General features: G+C 48.9%; 3 non-coding genes and 4 pseudogenes across 3 annotated transcripts; 6 read left to right on the forward strand and 1 right to left on the reverse strand.

Annotated features, from left to right (window-relative positions):
• Positions 1-1,556: 1,556 nt before the first annotated feature.
• LOC136278458 (U2 spliceosomal RNA) lies at positions 1,557-1,770 on the forward strand (annotated as a pseudogene).
• A 258-nt stretch (positions 1,771-2,028) lies between these two features.
• LOC136278446 (U1 spliceosomal RNA) lies at positions 2,029-2,199 on the forward strand. The gene has a single exon (XR_010716328.1). It is a non-coding gene; the product is annotated as a U1 spliceosomal RNA (small nuclear RNA).
• Positions 2,200-3,972: 1,773 nt separating this feature from the next.
• On the forward strand, positions 3,973-4,179 carry LOC136278456 (U2 spliceosomal RNA; annotated as a pseudogene).
• A 251-nt stretch (positions 4,180-4,430) lies between these two features.
• LOC136278445 (U1 spliceosomal RNA) lies at positions 4,431-4,597 on the forward strand. Its single transcript, XR_010716327.1, has one exon. It is a non-coding gene; the product is annotated as a U1 spliceosomal RNA (small nuclear RNA).
• A 1,725-nt stretch (positions 4,598-6,322) lies between these two features.
• Positions 6,323-6,527, forward strand: LOC136278454 (U2 spliceosomal RNA; annotated as a pseudogene).
• A 241-nt stretch (positions 6,528-6,768) lies between these two features.
• LOC136278447 (U1 spliceosomal RNA) lies at positions 6,769-6,932 on the forward strand. The gene has a single exon (XR_010716329.1). It is a non-coding gene; the product is annotated as a U1 spliceosomal RNA (small nuclear RNA).
• Positions 6,933-7,952: 1,020 nt separating this feature from the next.
• LOC136278429 (5S ribosomal RNA) lies at positions 7,953-8,076 on the reverse strand (annotated as a pseudogene).
• Positions 8,077-8,602: the final 526 nt, after the last annotated feature.

Here is an 8,602-nt window from a genome sequence, read left to right on the forward strand (position 1 = left end):
GGGCGGTGCGTAACTTTGCTGGCTGTTTTTGTGCAAGGCCTGTTCTGCTGCTATTGTGGGTGTAAGTCCTGTTCCGTTTATTGTATTTGCAGGTGGTGCGTGCGCGTTGCCGTGCTGTGCTATCGCGCCGAAGGAAAGGAAATGAAAGGAAACCACACGTGCCGATCGCCCGAGTCGAGCGAGCATAGAGGGCATGTCGTCCTTGGACCGTGAGAATACACTTTTGACCTTTTGCGCGGTGTTATTGTCACTGGAGCCGCTTTTTAGAAATGCTATTGGCTATCGTTAGTGTCATCCTTTGTGCGAGCAACGATTGAACGAATGAACGATGGAAGGAAAACGAAACTTATGCAGAGTAGTACAAGTCTCGAAACTCTTTTTCCCCGAGTTCGTTTGCAGTCTGAATCCCAAACCATTGGTCGACCTTCAGTGCCGTTTTTTCACGCGCAAGCGTCTCCTCTTTAGGAATGTGTGCGAGTTCTTTGTTGCCCACGATCAGCGGATGGCTTAAAACTGCGTCTCAGAATTGTGGCGTTTTTTCCTATTCATTTTTTTCGTTCGTTCGTTATTGGCATGATTTGATATCACAGGAAATAGAATTTTGACATCATAAAGCTAGTTCATGCTCGCGCGTGCATCACTTCGCTCGCGCGCGCTCGATGTAGATAAAAGTCGATCGCACTAGAGTTGTTCGCCATTAGCTGCCGATTTTTGACAAAAAGGTGTGTTCCCCCCCCTCGTTTTTTTGCTTTGATTTTGTTCCTCACATCAGCCTACGGCTCTCTATGTGAAAAATTGTGGTGTATGGAGGAGCGTATTTATTTGGGGATAAAACGTTTAGAGATGTTTCGCAAGACAAAAATTGAAGCCTACAAACACGGGGTATTCCCCAGGCGGTCACTCCATCCAAGTACTACCCCCGCCCGACCGGGACTTAAAACTTCGGGTGATCGGACGAGAAACCGGTGCTTTCCCTGTGGTATGGTCCGTCAGACGATGAAATGGGGGTCGAAATTCTGCTTGTTATCAGCCAGGTTCAGAGCTGTAAGGCGGCCACATCCCTGAGTGTCAGGCGAATTTGTAAATAAAGGGGGGGGGGGGTCTAAAGCCCTTAGTTTCGTTACTCTACACCCTAAGAATCGCTACTCTAACCTAAGCACTTGTTACCCATGCTAACCCTAATAAAATGGTTTACCCTAACCCCCCGAAGTCGTTACCCTAACCCATTATGTATTTTCCTCAACCCATGTAACACATTGCAGGCGCATCGATTTGAATCACTAAATTCCCTAGGGAGGAGGAGGGAGGTGTCCCCAAGAGACCCTAACGGGTGTCCTAAAAAAACCTATATCACAATGTTTTAGCTCCGTAGGTGCGTGTATCTGGCTTTAAAATCTTAGCAGTGAGGAGATACCAAACGGGTCATCCTCTGGTGACCGTCTGTCGGGACTCGCAAAGGGCTTGTGGGGGCGACCTTCTACTATCCACCAAAAAAGAAAAATAAACCGTGGGAAGGATCCCTCGACCACCCCCCTCACCCCAGGGCATGCTTCGGCATCGCTTCTGCTCGGCCTTTTGTGGCTAAGATCAAAGGTTGTAGTAATCTGGGTTTCTTATCAGCTTTAATATATGATACGCCTGCTCATTGAGCAGCATCATATATTAAACTGATTTTTGGAACTGGGTCTGTGTGGAAAGAGGGCTTGCCTCGTCCCAGCCACGGGTTGCCGTCGGTATAGCACTACTCCTTCCGAGTGCGGCCCACTTCCCTCTGGGCCGAAGACACATTCAATCCCAAACAAAGTCAACGGGATAGCAATTCTTTTATGTTTTACAGGATCCCCGCCCGCCCATTAGAGGGGGAGAGGTGAAAGAGGGATGATAATTCAGAACAAACAGACAATGGCATGAACGGCCGCTCCGGGGGGCCTACGTTTTCTGAAGTGCGCCGAAAAGGCACACTACCACAAGCGACCCCTAGGGTAGGTAGTGGATTTTTTTCACCGGAGGGCAGACGCTGAACAAAGCATACTTACCTGACGCGGGAGGTACTGTGATCAAGGAGCCAGTCCTCTCAAGGCGAGGTCCTTTCATTGCACTTCCGACTGGGTTGACCGCCTTGCGATTACCCCAATGTGGGTAACTCGAGCGTATAATTTCTGGTATGTGGGGACCTGCGTTCGCGCCTTCGTCCCCCGCAAAAGTCATCCCAACTATGTCTATATGGCCCTCTTACTGACTATCGGAGGGCATTAAGTTTTTTTGCTTTTGTCCGTGGGACCGTTAGACTTGCAAAGAAAGCAAAGGACGCACAACTGGCCAAGGTGTTTGGCACGTTTGGAGGGGTAGGAAAGTGCATTGGAAGAGACCTGGAGGAAGGAAACAAGGTGAGTTTCGGGGCGGTTGCCGTAACTTTGGTGGCTGTTTTTGTTCAAGGGCCCTGTCCTCGCTCTATTGTGTGTAAAGGCCTGTTCGTTCTTGTATTTGCAGTGTTTTTGCGTGCCGGGGGTGCCGTGCTGTGCTATGCGCGCGAATGGAAAGGAAATGAAATGAACCAAACGGCCGATCGACCGAGCGAGCTAAAAGAAAAAAAGAAGAGCCATAGAAGGGCCATTCGACTGGGACCGTGAGTACGACTTTGAGACCTTTTGAGCGGTTTTATGTCACTCGGAGGCCAGCTTTTTTTAGCAATGCTATTGCTATCCGTTAGTGGTATCCTTTGTGCGAGCGAAGCGAGTGAACGAATGACGATGGAAGGAAACCAAACTAAGTCAGAGTAGTAAAATTATCGAAACCTTTTTTCCCGATTCGTTTGCAGTCTGAATCCAACGCATTTTCGACTTTCAGTGCAGTGCGTTTCTTCGCGCGCCTTTGCCTCTTGGAACGTGTGCGAGTGTTTTGCCACGTCACGATGGCTTAAACTGGCGTCCTCAGAAAGTGTGCGTTTTTTTTTTTCCTATTCCATTTTTTCGTTCGTTATTTGGCATGATTTTGATGATCACAGAAGTAGAATTTGACATCATAAACTGTTCATCTATCGCGCGTGCTCACTCGCCTCGCGCGCCGCTCTGTAAGAAAAGTCGATCGCACTAGAGTTTTCTCGCCAGTTTTAGTCTGGGCGATTTTGTGACAAAAAGGTGTTTTCCTTCCCCCCCCCTCGTTTTATTTTGCTTTGATTTTGTTCCTCACGTCACCTACGCGTCTCTATGTGAAATCTGTGGTAGTATGGAGATCTATGTTCATTGGGATACACAGACCGCGGAGTAGAAACGTTTACGAGATAGTTACGCAAGGACAAAAATTGAAGACTACAACAACGGTGGGTATGTTCCCCAGGCGGTCACCCCATCCAAGTACTAACCCCACCCCGCCCGACAGGCTTAACTTTTCGGTGATCCGGACGAGAACCGGTGCTTTTCCCCTGTGGTATTGGTCGTAGACGAGGAATTGGGGTCGAACATTCTGCTTGTTAATCGGCCAGGTTTCAGGCTGTTAAAGCGGCCACATCCCTGAGTGTAGGCGAATTTGAAATTCTAAAGCCCTAGTTTCGTTACTCTAACCCTAAGAATCGCGATACTCCTAACCCTAAGAAATTGTTACCGCTAACCTAAGAAATGGTTTACCCTAACCCCGAAGTCGTTTACCTGACCCCTAATGTATTTTCCTCAACCCAGTTAACACATTGAGGAGCATCGATTTGAAGCACTATTCCCTAGTGAGGGGAGGAGGGGTCCCAAGAGACATAACGTTGTCCTAAAAACTATTATCACAATGTGTTTAAGCTTCCGTAGGTGGCGTGTATCGGCTTTTAAAATCTGAACAGGTGAGGAGATACCAAACGGGTTCAGCCTCTGGGACCGGTCTGCGGGACTCCAAAGGCTTGTGGGGTCGACAGCCTGCTACTATCACCACCATAACCGTGGGAAGGATCCCGTCGACCAAACCCCCGCTCACCCAGGGCATGCTTTCGGCATCGCTTCTCGGCCTTTGTGGGCTCAGATTCAAGTGTATGTGATCTGTGTCTTATCATCTTAATATCTGATACGCTGCTCATTGAGCAGCTCATATATTAACACTGATACTTTTGGAACTGGGCTGTGTGAAAAGAGGCTTTGCCTCTTCCCAGCCACGGGTTGCCTCTTGGTATAGCACTACCCTCCGATGTGCGGCCCACTTCCCTCTGGGGAAGACACATTCCAATCCACACAAAGTCAACGGTATAGCATTCTTTTATGTTTAACAGGAGCCCGCGCCCGCCCTTAGAGGGGGAAGAGGTGAAAGAGTGGATGATAATTTTTTTTCCCCAAGCACAACAGACAATGGGCAGGAACGGCCGCTGGCCTACCGTTTCCTGAAGTATCGCAAAGCACTACCACACGGACCTAGTGGGTAAGTGTATTTTTTTCACCGAGGGCCGACGCTGAAAAAGCATACTTACCTGACGCGGGAGGTACGGTGATCAAGGAGGCAGTCCTCTCAAGGCGAGGCCCTTTCATTGCACTTCGCCTGGGTTGACCCTTGCGATTACCCCAAATTGTGGGTAACTCGAGCGTATAATTCTTCTGGTAGTTGGGACCTGCGTTCGCGCTCGTCCCCGCAAAAGTCATCCAAACTATGTCTATATGGCCCGCTTAACTGACTATCGAGGGTATTTTTGCTTTTGCAGTGGACCGGTATACCTTGCCAAAGAAAGGCAAAGGACACACAACTGGCCAAGGTGTTGGCACGATTTTGAGGTGTAGAAGTGGCATTGGAGAGACTGGAGGAAGGAAACAAGGTGAGTTTCGGGGCGGTGCGTACTTTTGCTGGCTTGTGTTTTTTTCAAGGCCCTGCTCTGCTCTATTGTGTGTAAAGTCCTGTATCGTTTGTATTTGCAGGTTTTTGCGTGCCGTGCCTTGCTGTGCTATGCGCGCGAATGGGAAAGGAAATGAAAGGAAACCAAACGCACGATCGACCGAGCGAGCGAGCATAGAAGGGCATTCGACTTGGACCGTGAGTACACTTTGCACCTGTTTGAGCGGTTTTAGTGTCACTGGAGCCGCTTTTAGAAATGCTATTGCTATCGTTAGTGTATCCTTTGTGCGAGCAAGCTAGTGAACGAATGAACGAGGGAAGGAACAAAACTCAGCAGAGTAGTAAAAGTATCGGAACCTTTTTTCCCGATTCGTTTGCAGTCTGAATCCAACCATTGTCGACTTTCAGGTGCCCGTTTGTTTCTGCGCGCCTCCTCTTGGAAGTGGTGCGAAGGGTTTTGCCACGTCACGATGGCGTAAAACTGCGTCTCAGAAGTGTGCGTTTTTTTCCTATTCATTTTTTCGTTCGTTATTATGGAATGATTTTGATATCCCGCGAGTCAGAAATTGTGACATCATAAACTGTTCTACACCTCGCGCGTGTTTGCTCACATCGCAAGTTCGCTGCGCGCTCTGTAAGAAAAGTCCGATCGGGGCACTAGAGTTTTCGCCCTTAGCTTGCCGATTTTTGACAAAACGGTGTTTTCGCCCCCCCGTTTTTTGCTTTGATTTTGTTCCTCACTCACCTAACGCGATCTATGGTGAACTGGTGGTGTAACTGGAGAGATATTTATGGGGATAAAACGTTTAGAGATGTTCGCAAGACAAAAAATTGAAGCCTACACACGGGCTGGTATTTCCCAGGCGGTCACCCATCCAAGTACTAACCCCCGCCCGACAAGGGCTTAACTTCGGTGATCGGGGACGAGAACCGGTGCTTTTCCCTCCTGCTGGTTATTGGCGTACAATTAGACGATGGAAATGTGGTCGACAATTGCCTCTTCTGTTTATCTGGCCAGGTTTCAGGCTGTAAAGCGGGTCCAACACTCCCATGAGTGTAGCGCAGAATTTGAAATTCTAAAGCCCTAGTTTTCGTTACTCTAACCCTAAGAAATCGATTACTCTAACCCTAAAGAAATTGTTAACCCTAACCCTAAGAAATGGTTACCCTAACCCCAGAACGTCGTTTTACCTCACCCCCTAATGTATTTTTCCTCAACCCAGTTACACAAACATTGAGGAGCCATGCGATTTGAAGCACTATTCCACCCTAGGGAGGGGGGAGGGAGGGTCCCAAGAGAACATAACGTGTCCTAAAACCTATTATACAATGTTTTAAGCTGCCGTAGGTGCGTGTATCTGGCTTTAAAATCTTACAGTGAGGAGATACCAAACGGGTCCAAGCCTCTGGACCGTCCTGCGGGACCCTCGCAAGGGCTTGTGGGGGCGACCTGGCTACTATGCCACCATAAACCGTTGGAAGGATCCCTCGACCACCCCCCTCACCCAGCATGCGATGCTTGTCGGCAATCGCTTCTCGGGCCTTTTGTGGCTAGATCAAGTGTAGTATCAGTGTTCATCTTATCATCTTAATATCTGATACGCTGCTCATTGAGCATCTCCCATATATTAAACTGATTTTTGGACTGGGCTGTGGACAGAGGCTTGCCTCGTCCCAGCCACTGGTTGCCTTCGGTAATAAGTAGCACTACCTCCGAGTCGCGGCCCACTTCCCTCTGTGGAAGACCACCTTCAATCCAAAACAAAGTCAACGTTATAGCATTCTTTCTATGTTTACAGGAGCCCCGCCCGCCCTTAGCGGGGGAAGAGGTGAAAGAGGGTATGATAATTCGAGACAACAGCCAATGGCATGAACGGCCGCTGGCCTACGTTTTCGTGAAAGTGCGCAACAGCCACTACCACAATGACCTAGGGGTAAGTGGATTTTTTCACCGAAGGGCAGACGCTGAAAAGCATACTTACCTGACGCGGGAGGTACTGGTGATCAAGGAGGCAGTCCTCTCAAGGCGAGGCCCTTTCATTGCACTTCGACTGGGTTGACCCTTGCGAGTTACCCCAAATGTGGTAACTCGAGCGCTATTTCTGGTAGTGGGGACCTGCGTTCAGCGCTCGTTCCCCGCAAAAGTCATCCAAACTATGTCTATATGCCCTCTTTACCTGACTATCGAGGGATTTTTGCTTTTGCAGTGGACCGGTAGACCTTGCAATAGAAAGCAAAGGACGCACAACTGGCCAAGGTTGTTGGCACCGTCTTGGAGGGGTAAGAAGTGCATTGGAGAGACTTTCAGGAAGGAAACCAGGTGAGTTTCGGGGCGGTGCGTACCTTTGCTGGGCTGTTTTTTGTTCAAGGCCTGTCTGCTCTATTGTGTGTAAAGTCCTGTTCGTTTGTATTTGCATGTTGTGCGTGCCGTGCCGGGCTGTGCTATGCGCGCGAAGGGACAAGGAAATGAAAGGAAACCAAACGGCCGATCGAACCGAGCGAGCGAGCATAGAAGGGCATTCGACTTGGACCGTGGAGTACACTTTGAACCTTTTGAGGCGGTTTTATTGTCACTCACTGGAGCCGCTTTTTAGAAATGCTACTGCTATCGTTAGTGTATCCTGTGTGCGAGCAAGCGAGTGAACGAATGAACGAGGGAAGGAAACAAACCTAGCAGAGTAGTAAAAGTAGTCGAACCTTTTTCCCCCGATTTCGTTTGCAGTCTGAATCCACCCATTGGTACGACTTTCAGTGCCGTTTTTCGCGCGCCTCCGCTTGGAAGTGTGCGAGTGTTTTGCCACTTCCCGATGGCTTCAAACTGCGTCTCAGAAGTGTGCGTTTTTTTCCTATTCATTTTTTCGTTTCGTTCTTGGTGAATGATTTGATAGCACCAGAAGAAGAATTTGACATCATAAACTGTTCATCTCGCGCGTGCTCACATCGCTCGCGCGCGCTGCTGTAAGAAAAGTCGATCGCACTAGAGTTTTCGCCATTAGCTGGCCGCTTTTTGACCAAAAGGTGTTTTCCCCCCCTCGTTTTTTGCTTTTGTTTTTGTTCCTACACTCACCTACGGCTCTCTATGTGAACTTGTGGTGTAATGAGGAGCTATTTATTGGGAGAAAACGTATAGAGATTGTTCGCAAGCCAAAAAATTGAAGGGCCTACAACACGGGGTCAATTCCCAGGCGGTCACCCAACAAGTACTAACCCCTCCCGACATGGCTTAACTTCGGTTGTATCGGACGAGAACCGGTGCTTTCTCCCTGTGGTATGGTCGTAGACGAGGAAATGGGGTCGATCTTCTCGGCTTGTTATCGGCCAGGTTTCAGGCTGTAAAGCGGCCACATCCCTGAGTTAAGTGCGAATTTGAAATTCTAAAGCCCTAGTTTCGTTACGCGAACCCTAAGAAAGCGCTACTCTAACCCTAAGAAATTGTTTTACCCTAACCCTAAGAATGGGTTACCCTAACCCCGAAGTCGTTACCTAACCCGAATGTATTTTCCTCAACCCAGTTAAACACATTGAGGAGCATCGATTTGAAGCGCACTATGCCCTAGGGAGGGTAGGGAGTTGTCCCAAGAGACATAACGTGTCCCTAAAACCTATTATAGACAATGTTTTAGCTCCGGAGGTGCGTGTAGCTTGCTTTAAAATCTTACAGTTGAGGAGATACCAAACGGGTCAGCCGCTGGGACCGTCTGCGGGACTCGCGAGGGCTTGTGGGGGCGACCATGCTACTATCCACCATAAACCGTGTGGAAGGATCCCTCGACCACCCCCCTCACCCATGCATGCTTGTTTCGGCATC

This window comes from Pocillopora verrucosa, unplaced genomic scaffold (assembly GCF_036669915.1).
Source record: "Pocillopora verrucosa isolate sample1 unplaced genomic scaffold, ASM3666991v2 scaffold_100, whole genome shotgun sequence".
NCBI classification, from domain to species: domain Eukaryota; kingdom Metazoa; phylum Cnidaria; class Anthozoa; order Scleractinia; family Pocilloporidae; genus Pocillopora; species Pocillopora verrucosa.